Here is a 17,487-nt window from a genome sequence, read left to right on the forward strand (position 1 = left end):
GATGTGAGCTGTCTACACTGAGCAAACAGGCCCTCCATACAGTTTCGGAACCCCAGTGTGGCCCTCAGGTCAAAAAGTTTGCCCGCCCCCGCTGTAGTGTCACCGTAGCCTATGGGTTCTATGATTTACTACTCTGACAGAAGACTCCTTTCTGTTGCTGTAGTGTCTCCACTCCAGCGCTGCCTCTCTAGTGTTTCTAATGTGGACGTAGCCTTAGATTGGTTTAAATGGTGCAAGCTAAACAGATAGACCCAGTTTAGGCTGATACTAAACTATCCCGGCTATTTGTTTTAGGATTGAGTCCGATGCTGGGTGCTTTCGTGTGACAATCAAAGAAACGGTGCCACCTTGTGGTGAGCAAATTATTAAAACTTGTATTTTAAAGGTGACGGGCAACGGAAAAGAACGGTTAGGGATAACATTTTCAAAAGGACCCAAATAGCCTGAGCCCCATTGGCTTCAAGAGATACTTATGGTCCTACCTGCCGAAGTCACTTTTTCAAATGGGACTTATGCTGCTAAGTGAATTCGGTGTTGTTGACAATTTTTTGCCCTTGGACTGTGCCATTTACAGTAGTACCGAACCATTCTCAGGTTCAGGATCCCCTTGTGGTAGGTGTCTGCACAGTGGAGTCCTGGTCCATGACAAGGGCTCCTCAGTGCTATGGTAATACAAATAACAGGTAACAATAATAAGGTGTGACAGGTTGGTGTTTCTGTTTTTCTTATGTATGAAATTCACATCTTGTCTACCCTGGAATACTCTGGCAAGTGAGAACTAGTAAAAGTAGACAAAAGGCGGAAGTCTGAGCAACTGAGAGGGGAAGGCGTATTTTAGTCACATTGTTCAAATCCTGTTGTCTTGTATGGTTTTGGTCACACCGGTGTCCAATGGCCATTTTGGAGAAAGGCTATTCAACACCTCTGCCCCACCCCAGTTGAAGTGTGGGAGCACACAATACATAGCCTCTGAGACGCCAAGAAGTCCTCTAGCCCAGTGCTTCTCAAGCTATCTGATGTGGGGGACCGGCAGCTTTTTTCCCAATGTGTGCGCAGACCCGGCAGCCGATGGCTCACGGACCGGCACCGGTCTGCGGACCACCACTTTGAGTAGCACTGCTCTAGCAGAATTAGGGAACAGAAGACTTGACTATCCTGATATGTACAAGGTAAAGAAGAGGGGGGAGGGAGAATGACCATGCTTTCTCAATAAACCACTGTGTTCCATATGATTTCTCTTTCTGCCCCTGTTTCTCAGGATGGTTTCTTTGTGATTGTCTAATATGTTGTTACCTGCAAAGGAGAGAGAGACTCAACAGGAGCTATTGGCAGAGCTGGGGAAGGAAGGAGGTGCCATGCTTAGAGAAGCAGTATGGCCCAGTGGTTAGGGCAGTACGCTAGAACTTGAAAGACTTGAATTCAGTTCCCTGCTCCACCACAGACTTTCTGTGTGACCTTGGGTAAGTAATTTAGCCTCTCCGTGTTTTCCAGCTGTACAATGGGAATAATAGAGAGACAAGGTGGGTGAAGTAATCTCTTTTATTGGACCAGCTTCTGTTGGTGAGAGAGGCAAGAGGCTCTTTCTGAAACAGAGCTCTGTGTAGTTTGAAAGCTTGTCTCTCTCACCAGCAGAAATTGATCTAATGAAAGGTTTTACTTCACCCACCTTGTCTTTTTAATATCCCGGGACTAACACGGCTACAACAGTGCATCCAGCAGTGGGAATAACAGCCCTTCCCTGCCACACACTTTAATGCATTGAAGTTTGTGATGTGCTCAAATATTACGGTAATGGAGGCCAGCTAAGTACCCAAGATAGACAGTTCCTGGGGATTCAGTGTCCCTTGTTGCTAGGTCTCCCAGCAAAACGTGGCACATTAGAACTAGGGTATTTATGTAACATATTGTGGATGAATATGAATGTGCGGGGAAAGGGTGTGTCTGGGTGTTTGCAGATTACATTTCAACCCTGACAGACACTGGGAGAGGAGCCTGCAAGCGTGTCAGCCGGGGGTATCATACTTTGGGAAGGGCACAGCCCAGACCCATCGATCTAGGCCCAGACATTGGAATTTTACCTGTGACTGACGGCCTGATCCTCCATCCCTAAAGAGCTAATATGCTGCTGTGGTGGTGGTGGTGCTCCCCTTCCTGGGGTCAGGCCACACGCACTGGGAGGAGGAGGATTGAAATGACCCAGCAGGCTGCACATTCAGCCAGGCTTCCCTTTAGCAGTGAAGAGTGCAGTACAGAGAGGGGAAACACCCTCCCCATCAGCCCCCTCAGTGGCTCTCATCTGCCCTGGGTGTGGTGGAGACTGGGTGGGCCGTAGGTCACCTCTGGCCTTCAGTGCTTTGTTCCCTTGGAAGGGAACAGATAAGGTCTTTGCTTCCTCTCCTGAGGAGGGGCAAGACTCAAGCTCCCACTTAGACTTCTGGTGGAGCTCGTGGCCCCCCACGCTGGCCCTTGCAAAGGGGAAGTAGGTGACCACTCCTCCTCTGGACTTTGCCTGTCCCTCTCCATGGGGCTGCCATCCCCCACAGCCCCAGCAGCCTGCTAGCTGGTAGGGAAGTGGGGGGGCTGAGAAATCAGGAGCTATTGTGTGAATTTTTAAAAATGAATTTAAAAAATCACCAACAGGTTGGGTCCACAATCCATAACCCTGCCCCCCCAACCCCGGATAGAGGAATGGCGGGTCACAAAGGGGATGGCCACATGGGACATAGAAGGCTTGTTAACAGGAGTGGATCAGGGCCTGCCCTTCCCTGACTTGAGGCACACTTGGGACAAGTCCTCCGGCTGGGGCTTGAAGGCTGGGAAGGAGCCAGGGACCTACCCCCCCTCCCCCATTGGCTGGGGCCCTGTGCTGTCAAGAAGGGGGGCTGGTACACAAAGCCTCTATGGGAACTGGAAGGCAGAGGGGGTGGGGCAGGGGCGGGGCTATGCCTGATGAAATGCAGGGGGCGGGGCTTGGGGAGCAGGGCGGGGCGGAGGGGAGTCAGGCAGGGGGCGGGGCTAGAGGCCGAGGGGGCGGGGCTCGGCCGGCCGGCGCTGCGGCGAGGCGGAGGCAGGCGGGGAGCTGCTCAGCTGGCTCCTGCGTCCGCCGCATCCCCGGGAGCCGGTGAGTGATCGCGAGCGGGGGACCCCTTCTCTCGGGGGGCACTGCCCCGACCCCCGCGATCTCTGAGCCGGGGGCCCTCTCTTATCGGGGGCGGGGGGCAGACTGCCCTGGGGGACCCTTTCGGGGGGCACACTGCTCCGGGGGGGTCTCTGAGCTCGGGCCCCCTCTTATCGGGGGAGGGGGCAGACTGCCCTGGGGGACCCTTTCTCTCGGGGGGCTCAGTGCTCCAGGGATCTCTGAGCCGCCCCCCCCCGTGCTTTCGGGGGGAACACTGCTCTGGGGGGGGCCCTTTCTGTTGGGTGGAAGGACACATTGTCCTGGGGGGTCTCAGAGCCGGGGGGCTCCCTCTTACCGCGGAGGGGGGGCTTTTCTCTGGGGCGGCACACTGCTCCAGTGCTTTCCGCACTGGGATGTCCTGTCATGTCCTCATCATGCCCCCCTTCCTACTAGCCTTCCTGCTGCCGGGAGCCCAGGGGAATACAGCCCCTCTCTGCAGTGAGTGAGCAGCGGTGTGGAGGATCCATCTGGCCCTGAATTTTCCTGCCAGTTTTGGAGGCTTTTTCCACCCTCTTTTCCTGTACCGAGTTCAAGTGGGCTCTCTCCCACGTTGCTGTGTGAAACGCTCACACAGGCAAACAGGGAGCCAGGCTAGCTGCACCCGCACGAGGGTGAAACTGACTGGACATGCAGTGCTGGCAAAAGCAGGCGATAACACAAGAATAGAAGGGGAAAAATTATTCCCCACCCCTCTCCCAGGTGGCATTAAATACAACATGAAACCATGGAGGTGAACTGCTTTCAGGTGGCAGTGTGACTTTTCAAGTGACACTGTCCCTTAGACTTGATTTGGGTGCTTTTAACCCATGTCCCCTCGGGCACTGGGGCATCTCCGCTGGGGCATTGTCCACATTTGATGGAAATGTTTCAGAGCGGCAGCCGTGTTAGTCTGTATTCGCAAAAAGAAAAGGAGGTCTTGTGGCACCTTAGAGACTAGCCAATTTATTTGAGCATAAGCTTTCGTGAGCTATAGCTCACTTCATCGGATGCATAGATGAAGTGAGCTGTAGCTCACGAAAGCTCATGCTCAAATAAACTGGTTAGTCTCTAAGGTGCCACAAGTCCTCCTTTTCTTTTTTCTTCATAGTAGTCAGAGGTGATCCGTCATCAAAGCCCTTAGTGTCTCATAGTGACAGTAGGGCTAGGAACCAGGTGGGCTTGCTGTGGGTGCCTCTCTCAACTCTTTGGGCTTTATCTGAGAAGAATGAGTGAAGCCAGCTTACTGTAACTCCATTCATCCCTGTAGGTGAGCCCTCAGGGCTTCATGGTCAACAGTGTCTAATGTTAGCAACAGATCCAACAATCCTGGGAGATTTTCAGCTTTTGTGTCTACGAGGATGTCTCCTATCTGACCTGCCTCTGTACCTTATTCTGGTTTTGAGTCTAAATTGGGTAGGGGCTAGAGGATTGGAAGAGACCAGGTGTCACTGATGTGCCACCAGTTTCTCAATAATGGGTCTTTTAAAGCGACTGTTCAAGGCAGGAAGCTGACAAGATTGTTTGCACCAAGAAATGGATTCTGGGGCAGCGGCTGCCCTGGTTTGTTCTCAGAGTGTTTGGGGCTAGTTTATCAAGGTGTGGATGGTAGTTGGCTGAAATTTGCTAAGAGTTCATTGGGGCACAGGTTCCACAGTTGGATGGTGTCCTGGGAACTTACTGGGCCCAGGACATCTTAACTGGGACGGCCTTCACTAATCCCACTTTCCAGAGGGGAGGAAGTTGAGGGGGTGGAGATGATAGCAGCAAGGTTGCTATGCCTTTGATGAGTCTGCCTAGGCTGGACATGGAGTCTAAGGTGGCACCAAAGACCACATGAGAGAACTTTAAGGTTTTCATGATGGACGTGAGATCTTGTTATCTGCATGGGTATTATTGGAGACTCCAGTGCCAGACTGGACAGCAGCTCTTATTGTTCTGCTAAGGAAGCCAGTGAACTTCTTGGGATGGTCCTATTGCTACTCGCTTAGCAGGCGTGTGGGCTCAGATGGCTCTACCTCCTTGGTGGGGTGCCTCCGTGTGGTGTGAGAGGAGGCCATATCATCTCCTCATCTCATTGAGCAGCCCCTGGACTGAGCTGCTCTGGTCCTGTACTGGTGGTGGTTTCCCGCCAGGTCTCAGTGTGATACAGGCTAAGCTGTGTGTTTCCTGTGGATGCTGCTGCTTTTGTTGACTGAACTTGTCTTGCTTTGCTTGTTCCTGAGAACCAGGCTGCTGATCCCGTTTTGCCACAGAGATCAGACAGGATAATCTCGGGAGGGGTCTGGAGAAAGTGTCTGCCCTTGGTCCCTTGCTGGGATATTTGCCTCTGTCTCCTGGGGGAGGAGGGGACAGGGTTGGCTTGGTGTGTCTGTTCTCAGGCTTTGTCCTTCTGCAGTCTATCAGAAGCCTGGGTTTCAGTGAACCTCCTGGCCCCTTGCTGGTACAGCACTCTGGAGGAGCGTGGATGTGCCCGAGTACACGATGGCTGTGCGGGGGGGAAGTTGAGGAAGAGAGGATAAGTCCTGGGGAGAGTGGGGGCGGGTCCGTGGGTCATAAGGTCCCTGGTGGCTCATGTCACCACAGCATATTGCAAAAGAGATTGGCTTCCTTGCCAGAGTCCAGCCGCAGAGATGGGAATTTTGGGAGGAGAGGAACAGAGATTGAGCCCTGGAGCCCGTGATCCTGTTTTAAGGCCACCTAACCCAGGTGTCTAGTGCATGGGGACTTTGATGCAGGTACTGCAGCTGTTGGAGATGGGGCAGGAGGAGATGTGTTTAAAAAAAAAAAATTATGAACAAATGTCTGGCACCACTGTCATCATCTGGCACAATTTACCCTGGTAAAGTTCTGGTTTAATCTTCTCCAGAGAAGAAATGTTAGATTCTTCAGCACACAGTGAGAGCCTCAAATCTTGTCTTCTAAAAGAAGGGGTTTTCTACTTGGGAATATCTGATCTTCATTCCCCTGCCACCTCCTCAGATAACTTGCAAACATGGACTGGGAAATCTCTGAGCCATTAATTGAAGGGGCGGCGTGTTGAATCCTCAGCAGAGCTTTTCCTTCAAGCATTTGAGCTAAATGTGTGAACAGAATCAGGGTTTAAATGGTCTGGGGGCTGCTGCGCGCACAGGCTTGCGCTGAGATGACTAATGGCGTGAGTTAAAACCGATGTAGTTATTTTGGTGCAAGCTGTGTGGGTATTCGTGGAATAAAAGTAGCTACAGAGAACGGAGGCCTTGTCTGAACACGGAAGTTGCACTGGTAGAACAAAAACTAGTTTAAAATGTAGTTTCGAGCCAAACAGGTGCAAACCCTTGTGTGTACTCTCTGATGTTGGTTTAACTAGTGCCTGTGAGGCTATACGCAGAAATAGCGAAATGGGTTTTCATTCACACTTGTTATTTCAGTGCAGTGTTGTGTGTGGACCAGTTCTATTTGTCCATCCTCCTCCCCCGTCACACACCCCTCTCGCTATCTAATCCATTGTATTTATGGTGATGCGGGACATGGAATACATTGCAGATCGTGAGGTGCTCAGATACATCATTATGAGAGGCCGGGTGGTGCTGTTACCAACCCTGCCACGCGCAGACCAGCTCCAGCAAGGGGGCACTTTGAGTTGAGCGTGGTAATTGGACAGGCCGCTGTCATCGGCCCAACGCAGGGCCAGCTGATGGGCATGTGCTGTGTCAGGGTGACAAGATGGGAGAGGAGGGCTGGCTGATGGGCATGTGCTGATGGGTGTGGTGACAAGATGCGAGAGCAGGGCTGGCTGATGGGCATGCGCTGTGGCAGGGTGACAAGATGCGAGAGCGGGGCTGGCTTGTGTGTGCTCTCATCCGCGGGGTGCTGCCGAAGCCGCTGGCTGACTGCGATCGTGATGCTACCCCAAGTGCTGCTGTGTAATGCTCTGTGCCCCTGCAGTGGCTGGTTGGGAAGTGGCTCCCCTGAGCAAGCGCCGGTGGGTGACGTTGATTGCTGCATTGGTGGAGCGCTTGGCTGCCCCCAGGTGAGTGCAATTTCAGGGCAGGAAATTCCAAACTGTGCACCCAGCTCTCTCTGGGGGAGGTGATCTTGTGCCCTGAGCAGATAACTGCCTCTGTCTGACGTCCTGAAATAGCAAGCCCTCTGCTGCATGGCTGGGGAGGAGGCGAGGCTGCTGCTGGGATTGTGTGCTCCAGTTTCCCATGATGGAAAGGGTCAATCGCCTTGGCGGGGCTCACGTTGCGCAGCTCTGTAAGAGAAGCCGACCTCTGTTCAGAACTGCCGCCTGCCAGCCTGGTGCTGTGCGGAGAGAGGGCTCTGCTTTCATTCCTGGCTTGCAGTGAGCAAAACCCAGACTTCTCCCCCCCCCCCCCCCCGAAGCATAACTCAAGACATGGCTAATACACGGGGACGGGGCAAATCTTATCTGCTGGGGCCTTGACGTCCCTGTTATACCCATGTGATTTCTGTACCTCGTAACACATCCGAGAGATACGCTCACTTAAAGAGGAGTCCTCTTCATGGCCAGGGGGGATGGGCTTGGGCATCAGATACATTGAGCCCTAGCTCCTGCTTTGAGCCCGCTGTGCCCCATCGGCGAATCTTGGCAGTCAGTGGCTTTTCCTGTCCGGAAGTTGCTAGTCAGATCCCATCTGCTGTGTGGGCACGGACACAGATTTCTACCTGTTGGTTAGTTTTCTGCATCATGGAACAGCATCCCCTTGTCAGGGCTCTTCCTTCGTAAATCAGGGAAAGTGCTTGTAATATTGCTGGGGAATGAGCATCGCTAGAGCTCCCCCGGAGATACCTGAATTTCCAAACCATGCCCTAGTCTGACTCCCCATTCTTCTTATGGTTGTCCTAATGCCTAGAAGCCCCAGGCATGGACCAGGCCCCCCTTGTGCTAGTGCTGTACAGCACAGATCAAAGACCGCCCCTGCTCCAAAGAGCTGACAATCCAAGGAATGCATCAATCTTTTCTATAGCCCGGTGCTTGGCATCCGTAAGATCTCTCTGTTTAGTACCTCCTGCTGCTTCTCTCCCCTGTGAAGAGTCAGAAAAGGCACCCAAGCTTTCTTGGCTGCGGCTGGTTCAAGCCGCCTGCTGATTTAGATCTAAGAGGGAGCGACTTGCTTTTCCTGAGCTGTTCAGGCCAGTGGTTCTCAGCCAGGGGTATGCATCAACTCATCTAGAGATTTGCCTAGTTTTACAACAGGTGACATAAACAGCACTAGTGAAATCAGTACAAACTAAAAAAAGAACAGGAGGACTTGTGGCACCTTAGAGACTAACCAATTTATTTGAGCATAAGCTTTCGTGAGCTACAGCTCACTTCATCGGATGCATTCAGTGGAAAATACAGTGGGGAGATTTATATACACAGAGAACATGAAACAATGGGTGTGACTACACACACTGTAACCAGAGTGATCACTTAAGGTGAGCTATTACCGGGGGTGGGGGGGGGGAGGACCTTTTGTAGTCATAATCAAGGTGGGCCATTTCCAGCAGTTGACAAGAACGTCCGAGGAACAGTTGGGGGGAGGTGGGGATAAACAAGGGAAAATAGTTTTACTTTGTGTAATGACCCATCCACTCCCAGTCTCTATTCAAGCCTAAGTTAATTGTATCCAGTTTACAAATTAATTCCAGTTCAGCAGTCTCTCCTTGGAGTCTGTTTTTGAAGTTTTTTTGTTGAGGAATTGCCACTTTTAGGTCTGTAATCGAGTGACCAAAGAGACTGAAGTGTTCTCCGACTGGTTTTTAAATGTTATAATGTTACAAACTAAAGTTTCACACAGATAACGACTTGTTTATACTGCTCTATGTACGATACACTGAAATGTAAGCACACTATTTATATTCCAGTTGATTTATTTTATACTTGTATGGTAAAAATGAGAAAGGAAGCAATTTTTCAGTAACAGTGGCTGTTACGCTTTTGTATTTGTATGTCTGATTTTGTAAGCAAGTAGTTTTTAAGTGAGGTGAAACTTGTGTGTGGGGGGGGGGGGGTTAGCATGATGCTGGTCCAACTCCACACCACCTCTGCCTGGGTTAGGGATTCTCTGGAGGGTGGAGAAGGCGTCACACGCTGCAGGACCAGCTTCCTGCAGAATAGTGAGATGGGTTCAGGCAGCCTCGTTGTGGGGCATTGAGGTGCCATGAGAAAGGACCTGGGGATTACAGTGGATGAGAAGCTGGATATGAGTCAGCAGTGTGCCCAAGAAGGCCAACAGCATATTGGGCTGTATTAGTAGGAGCATTGCCAGCAGATCAAGGGAAGTGATTCTTCCCCTCTATTCAGCACTGGTGAGTACTGTGTCCAGTTTTGGTCCCCCCCACTACAGAAGGATGTGGACAAACTGGAGAGAGTCCAGTGGAGGGCAACAAAAATGATTAGGGGGCTGGGGCACATGACTTACGAGGAGAGGCTGAAGGAACTGGGCTTCTTCAGTCTGCAGAAGAAAAGAGTGAGAGGGGATTTGATAGCAGCCTTCAACTACCTGAAGGGGGGTCCAAAGAGGATGGAGCTGGGCTGTTCTCAGTGGTGGCAGTTGACAGAACAAGGAGCAGTGGTCTCAAGTTGCAGTGCGGGAGGTCTAGGTTGGGTATTAGGAAACACTATTTCACAAGGAGGGTGGTGAAGCACTGGAATGGGTTCCCTAAAGAGGTGGTGGAATCTCCATCCTTAGAGGTTTTTAAAGCCTGGCTTGACAAAGCCCTGGCTGGGATGATTTAGTTGTGGTTGGTCCTGCTTTGAGCAGGGGGTTGGACTAGATGACCTCCTGAGGTCTCTTCCAACCCTAATCTTCTATGATTCTATTAGGCAAGTGGCTTGCCTCAGAAAAGGGTCCATGCTTGGGTGTGCTAGACATTCAGGTGGGGAGAGTAGCTAGCCCTCCCCATGTCCTCAGTCAGGGAAGAGCCCACTAAAGAGCATTACGTTTGAGGAGCAGACGGCCTGGGAACGGCAACATCCATCAGCAAGGCGGGGTGGGAAGCACAGGGCATCACTTTCCCCCTTCCAGCCCCGATGCTCCTTCTTTGGGGCAGGACCATTCCAAGAACTGCCTCAGTGCACCTCTTCCCACCCTGTCCTAATTGCCCTAGCACTGGTGATGGATGCGGCTGGAGGCTCTTGGCTCTCCCTCTCTTCTCCTTGCTGCTGCAGTTGGGGCCGCTTCCTGCTTTCCTTGAGCACCTGCCTTTGTGTATCTTCCAAAGATTTCTTTGCACTCCTCTCAGGCCCTGCACAACCTTCTCTTCCCAGCCCCTCCGCACTCTGCTGCTGGTTTTGGTCGGCTACCTTGCAGGAGATGGTGTAGCTGAGGTGATGCTGAATATCTTGTCGCCTTGTTGGATTTTGATCCCCCCGCCCCGCCGCATGCAATGCTGTGAAGTCGTTTTTGGTACCATCTCCGATCAGCTGCCTTCACTCCCTTTCAGTTTTCCTACCCCTCGGGGAAAGGGAAGTGTTAAGTGTGAGAGCCACACGGACAGATCTTGCTTTTCTCTCCGGCTGTGTTGCTGCTAGAATTTCTTTCCCCTGAAACTTCTCACAGTTGCTACCATGGGCATGGTTCCGTCAGGGGAGCACTGGTGCGGAGCGGTTGCTGGCAGTCTACCTGTTGTGGAATGAACAGCAATGGTGATCGCTGGTGCCTAGAGGCTGAATTCAGCACCTTCCTTTGGTGCTCCTCCTCCGAGATCTGCTGGAGCTGTGCCGTGTGTGAGGCTGCCTGGATGGGGCCAGCTTGGTCACCTTCCTGTGGACTGACTTGACTGCAGTGCAGTTCTTTGCCGTTCTCTTGGCTGGGTGCAGAGTGCATGTCAGTAACATTTCCTGCCCCCACCTGAGGGTGGCGTTGCTGTGTCAGTTAGGGCTCTGCCCCAGAGCGGCCTAACATGATGCAGTCAAATGGCTGCTGCCTTCTGGTATCTGCTTACTTGCTTATCTTGGTATTTTGTTAGCTGGGGCGTGGCATAGGCTTGTCTACACTTTAAACTCTGCAGTGGCATAGCTGTAGGTACTCCACCTCCCCAAGAGGCGGTAGCTAGGTCAATAGAAGAATTCTTCTGTCAACCTAGCACTGTCTACATGGGGACGTAGGTTGGCTTAACTATGCCCTGAGCAATGTAGTTACACTGACCTAATTTTCTTGTGTAGACCAGGCCTTGCAAAGGCAACTGTCTACCCAGTGGAGAATAGTAGATGGCCTACTGCCATTGCACACCTTGTAGTCAAAAGGGGATTGAATGCCTGCCTCTCCATCTGTGCTTGTCACTTCCCTCGCCCTCTTGTTGAGATGCAGTTGGCACACTTAGCTTTGCAAGGTGAAGGACTCTCACGTCTAGCCAGGCTTTGCAGACAGACGGGAGGGGAGGGGACGCAGGGCTGAAGGATGCTTTGCAGCACACATGATCCTCTCCTGCTGAGCTCATTTTGGGCCTCAAGATGTGTGGCTGGAAACACGGGTATAAAGCTGGCAGTAGGCTGGATTTCCCCACGTACTGGTGCTCTGTGAACAGTTACAGTTGGCAAAGTGCTGCTCTGATCTGCAGTATGGCTCTGGGGATAGCACAGGGGATGGGTGACCAGCTGAAGTTGGGAAGGAAGACTTGAAGAGGGGGAGGGCTACAGGATGTGATGCCTGAGCCCCTGAATGAATCTATGGTGTTAAACAGAATTTTCGCTGTTGCTTAGCTGCGTTCTCCCGTCTCAGAGGATCTTGCAGCATTAAACAATGGTTGTGGAGACGTCCTGGAGGTTCCTTCTGCTTAGAAACAGTTGTCGTCAATACTCTCTCCTTGACTGGGCTGCAAAGGGTGGTTCCAGGCGCTTGCTGGTATTGTCTGGCTTTTAATGTGGTGGTTTTGTGTTCAGAATGAAGATGTGCAGAGAACAAAGCTCCCACTTCCCTGCTGATCCTAGCGACCCTGGACCTTTCCAGGGAGCTGGGCCCATCGTCCACCATGCACGTGTGGTACTTGTCTTGCCCCCCCCAGGAGTCATCAGCGTTGGAGAGGAGGTGTAGTTGGCCTGTATGGCTTTGGAGGGGTGGGGGCAGGGGCAGGGAACTCCATGCTTTGAAAGGGCTCTTCCATTCTCGCCTCCCAGTTGGCGGTCAGTCTGCAAATGTCACCTGAGCTCGACGAACTCGCTGAAGAGTGAGGGAGTCCCTGGTGTGGCTTAGTTCTGAGATCTTCTCCTTGGAGGTAGGCTGCTGTGTTCATGACTTTCAAGATGAACCAGCTGCCCTGATCAACCTGGGGCCTTGTCTTCTCCAAAATGTAGAGACTTTGGCTCTTTAGTCAGTCATAAAAATTACCAGACCCTTCCCACCTCTAAGCTCTTCTCTGGACTTCCTCCAGAAGGTGTCCTCCTGCAAGGCAAGGTGCCCCAACTGGATTCAGTCTTCCAGGGTGCGGCGTCTCCCTGTTCTTCTGTAGCTGTAAAATACCTTCTCTCCTCTTGTTTATAATAATGGTGGTTTTGCCGCAGCCAAGTAACCTGTTACATCTCTGCTGCTACTGTGCAGGGGCAGGATGACCCAGTGGTTAAGATGCTAGCCTGCGGCTCGGGAGACTCTGGTGCAATTCCCTTCTCTGCCACAGACTCCTTGTGGGACTTGTGGGCCCGTCACTTAGCCTCCGTGCATCTGTAAAACAGCACTGCCCTGCTCATAGGGGTGCGTGAGGGCACATATGCTAAAGACTGTGAAGTGCTCAGATCCTGCAGTCAGGGGGACCTTAGAGAGCAATGCATTCTTGCTCTTCATGGTGCTGAGAATCAGATTCTTACATCCTTCTGGTTGCCCAGAAATGCCAGTTTTTTTTACCTACCAATGCAAAAGATTCCCTTGGGATTTTTTAGCTTAGTAAAAGGCATCACCTCTCCTATTTCCTGCCCTGCCATCCCCTGGCACCGGAATCTTTCCGACAACTATCCGCTAATGATAACAGAGGTGCTAACGATATTTCTATCTTTAGTGTTCCTGACAAACTGAAAGTTGAGTCACAGCCCTGCTGTTGAAAGAACAGGAGGACTTGTGGCACCTTCGAGACTAATGAATTTATTTGAGCATAAGCTTTCGTGAGCTACAGCTCACTTCATCGGGTGCCCTGCTGTTGATAGGCACTGATAAACCAAGTGGAAAGTAACCGGCCTTGCCTCAGCCCCAGAGATTATCCCCAGTACCCTGTTACTTCTTCGTAGTACTGCTCTTATAACGAACTCTTGCTTTGCTTATTTAACCTGCCTGCTCCCCATAGACATGGTCTGAGACAGTCGATTAACGCGTTCGAGGGAGATGGTCGCCTTTCCCCTCCTACCTTTAAAGCTTTGGACAGAGAAAGTATTTCGTAAATATCTCCGTTATTGTGATTCCTCTCAGGCTGTGCTGGGGAAAATAACTTGATCAACTGGGTTTTGTTTAATTTTAGTCACCGGGTTTTAAAAATGACCTGATTTAGAGCAAAGTGTGTCTTTTGTGCTTTGTAGCTTAGAAATGACTTGGCTCTCTCTCTCTCTCTTTATTTATTTTTTTTTTTTGCACTTTCTCTCGAAAGTAATTTTAAATCTTAAAAAAACAATCAAAAGTATTAGCGTTCGCAGTTACTTCATGTTTTCTGCGGGTGCTGGCATCTCTTCAGCACATGGCCAATAAATTGAATTCTAAGAGCCCTGCAGTGAGTGGCCCAGGCATGCACTCTGAAGCCTGTTCCACACACACGCACGCTCTCTCGAACCTGAAAATACCGGCACTTTAATTATCAAATGACTTGGCTCTTGCACAGCCACCATTTTGTGTTTTACTGTTGCCGTGAAGCTTAGCACGGTACATCTGCTACCATGTGAAGGGCCACGTCAGGGGTGGGCAAACTTTTTGGCCCGAGGGCCACATCTGGGTGGGGAAATTGCTTGCAGGCCTGGGGCAGGGGATTGGGGCGTGGGGGCGGAGTGCGGTGTGTGGGAGGGGGTGTGGTGTGTAGGAAGGGGCTCAGGGCAAGGGTTTGGGGCAGAGGAGCGATGCGGGGTGTAGGAGGGGGCTCAGGGCAGGGGGTTGGGGTGCGGGATGCGGCAGGGTGCTCAGGGCAGGGAGTTGGGGTACAGGAGGGGGCTCAGGGCAGGGAGTTGGGGTGCAGGAGGGGTGCGGGATGTGGCAGGGTGCTCAGGGCAGGGAGTTGGGGTGCAGGAGGGTGCTCAGGGCAGGGAGTTGGGGTGCAGGAGGGGCACAGGGTGCAGATGGGGGCTCAGGGCAGGGAGTTGAGGTGCAGGAGGTGTGCAGGGTGCAGGCAGGGGGCTCATGGCAGGGAGTTGGGGTGCAGGATGCAGCAGGGGGCTCAAGGCAGGGAGTTGGGGTGCCGGCAGGGGACTCAAGGCAGGGAGTTGGGGTGCAGGATGCAGCAGGGGGCTCAGGGCAGGGAGTTGAGGTGCAGGAGGGGTGCAGGGTGCAGGCAGGGGGCTCAAGGCAGGGAGTTGGGGTGCAGGATGCAGCAGGGGGCTCAGGGCAGAGAGTTGGGGTGCAGGAGGGGTGTGGGGTGCAGGCAGGGGGCTCAAGGCAGGGAGTTGGGGTGCAGGAGGGGTGTGGGGTGCAGGCAGGGGGCTCAAGGCAGGGAGTTGGGGTGCAGGGTGGGTTCAGGCTCCGGCCCGGCGCTGCTTATCTAGAGTGGCTCCGGGGTGGTAGCTGCGTGCACCGGGGCCAGGGCAGGCTCCCTGCCTGCCCCGGCCCCAGCGCCGCACCACTCCGGGGAGCAGCCGGCACCACGTCCCTGCATGGCCCCTTGGGGGGGAAGGGGGTGGCACAGAGCTCTGTGTGTTTCCCTCTCCTGTGGGTACCTCCCCCGAAGCTCCCATTGGCTGTGGTACCCTGTTCCTGGCCAATGGCAGCTCTGGGGGAGGTACCCACAGGCAGGAGCAGTGTGCGGAGCTCTCTGCCCCCCACTCCCAGGGGCTGCTGGGACATGGTGTGGTCGCTTCCCGGAGCAGTGCGGCGCCATGGGGGTGGCAATCCCACGGGCCGGATCCAAAGCCCCGAGAGGCCGTAGTTTGCCCACCCCTGGGCCACATCCTGCTCTCTGTATTATAGTACTTCAATAATGCACTAGCTCTAGCCATCAGCACAAACTGTTTATTATTTGTATGATCGTAGTACCTAGGAGCCCCAGTGCTGGCCCGCGATCCCATTGTGCTAGGCGCTGTACAAACACGGAGCAAGCAGACGGGCCCTGCCCCATGGGTCTGATTTGGTGCCGCGCCTCCAGGAGGTTCAGTCGTCCAGGAGTGGGGAAAAGATCGCTTTGTGCCTTCTGGGCTGTACCATGAGCCAGTATGGCCCCGGCCTAAGTTTAGAGCAGCCCCCCAGTAATCCATCCTGTGCTGTGGCCCAGTCCAGAATCCCCACAGCGTGATGCTCTGAGCTTGTCCCCCACGCCGGAGCTTGTGAGGAGCAGTGGCGTCTGCTGTGTCTGGAAATTCTGCCTTGGCTAGCTGCAGCCCAGTGCCAGCCCCCCTGTGCTGCTAGGGCACTGCATAGGGGTTGGAGTAGGGGACAGAATCTGCTCCATGGCTCCAGCTCTATCCAGTGGGAAGAGCAAAGGCTGTAACCCTCTTGAGCTCTGCAAGGCAGGGAAAATCAGGGCAGGGAGAGAGGAAGAGTTTACCGGAGGGCCTGGGTTGCGGGGGGGGATGAGTGGTGGTGGGGCAAAGCTGAGGGTCTTGTAAAGGTCAAGTTCCTAATTGGCTTTTCTTGAATAAGCAGACAAAACCATCACGCACTTTACAATGTTGTTCAAGGAACATCGCACTGAAAAACCCCAACCAAAATCCCATGCCTTTAAGCCATGTGCATGGAGAGTTCAGAGAAGGTAAATATTCACAGCTCATCCAGCCTCTCAATTGTATTACACATGCAGCCTTGACTCTGGCATCGTCTGTCCACCATCACCATCTGTTGCACGAGGATATGCTTGTGTCTGAGCTTTGGAAGTCGCGGACTAAAAATGCCGTGTATCGCATTCTATACGCATTGACTAGCTGGCCATTTGTATCATGCATGATACCATTGTAGTCTGACACCTTTCTCGCCATAGTAAATAAGTAATGTGCTAGCCTGGCTTGAGGTCTGTGGATTGGATGAAGGTGGATAGGTGGTTGTATCTGGATGGCTGGTCTCCAGTGCTCAATGTGAGGGGAAGGTAAATGGTATACTGAGGTTTCCAGTTGGCAAATGGAGGATGGATGAGTGGATTGGGTCTCTTAGCTAATGGTGGATGAGTAGAAAGATATTGTCCTTGACCATGTGTGGAGAACTAGATGGGTTCCTGGCTGTAGCAGCTTGCTGTGGTGACAGGTTGAGAGTCTGGCGTGTGACAGAAGTGCTGGGGTCTGTGGCCCATGCCAAGTGGGTGTACTGGAGGATGCTCTCTGGGCCACGTATGGTGGGTAATAACTTGAGGATTCATAGCCCATATTGGAACTGCATGTGATGGCTGGAGTGAGCAGGTTTCTGGACAATGTTAAAAGCTGGGTGTCCATATGGGGCAAAGCTAAGATGACATGCATATGATATTGCAGATGGGTTCAGTTATTTGAGAGACTGTATGACCTGGGAGGATATTTGGCTGTTTCTCTGTTTGTTTCCATAGTGATAAATGCTTGGTGCTTAAAAATGGTAACATTCATCTTAACTTGACTATCAAGTATCAACCTTAAAGGGTTTTGCTGTTTGTACAGCACCTAGCACAATGGGGGCCTGGGCCATGAATGGGGCTCATAGGTGCTACCACAACACAAATAGAAGAGGCACAAACTTTAACTGACATGATCTTGGAGAAAACCCTGGGTCCTGGGGATTGAAGGAGTCCACACAGTCCCCACGAGGCAAGGAAACTCCGGGTACTTCATCTTTTAATCTTTATCGGTGGGTAGCTGGCTGAAACACCCCTGGCATCACAGTAACCCCTTGCTGTGTGCAGGTTCTTATCGTGGTGGGATCTGGATCCTGCCATCTGGGAGCAATTCTCCTGTGAGAGGAGAGGATCCAATGGCTGGAAATTGAAGCTAGACACACTCAAACAGCGACTAAGGTACAGCGAGGGTGACAAACCATTGGTACAAGTTACCACGGATTCTCCATGAGTCGGGGACCTGGAACTGAGATTGGATGTCTTCCAAATGGCTCTGCTCACGCTCAGCCACAATTGAAGGCTTGAAGCAGGAATCCGTGGGAGGAATTCTCTGGCCTGTGTTATGCAGGTGGCCAGACCAGATGATCACAAAGTCCCTTCTGGGCCTTAATTTATAGGGGTCCTATGTTGGCAGAGAGACAAGCTTGCTTGAA

At 52.4% G+C, this 17,487-nt stretch overlaps 1 protein-coding gene across 3 annotated transcripts in view; it reads left to right on the forward strand.

Annotated features, from left to right (window-relative positions):
• The first annotated feature begins 3,030 nt into the window (after nucleotides 1-3,030).
• PPFIA4 (PTPRF interacting protein alpha 4) overlaps nucleotides 3,031-17,487 on the forward strand; it is a 166,783-nt gene continuing 152,326 nt past the window's right edge. For 2 of the 3 annotated variants that reach the window (XM_074936404.1, XM_074936406.1), the window contains exon 1: nucleotides 3,032-3,121. The gene's annotated coding sequence lies outside the window, so the exon portion shown is untranslated. Of the gene's footprint in view, nucleotides 3,122-17,487 lie in introns of all 3 variants that reach the window. The other variant, XM_074936405.1, reaches the window with a different exon arrangement.

Source organism: Natator depressus, chromosome 21, assembly GCF_965152275.1.
Source record: "Natator depressus isolate rNatDep1 chromosome 21, rNatDep2.hap1, whole genome shotgun sequence".
Lineage (NCBI taxonomy): Eukaryota > Metazoa > Chordata > Testudines > Cheloniidae > Natator > Natator depressus.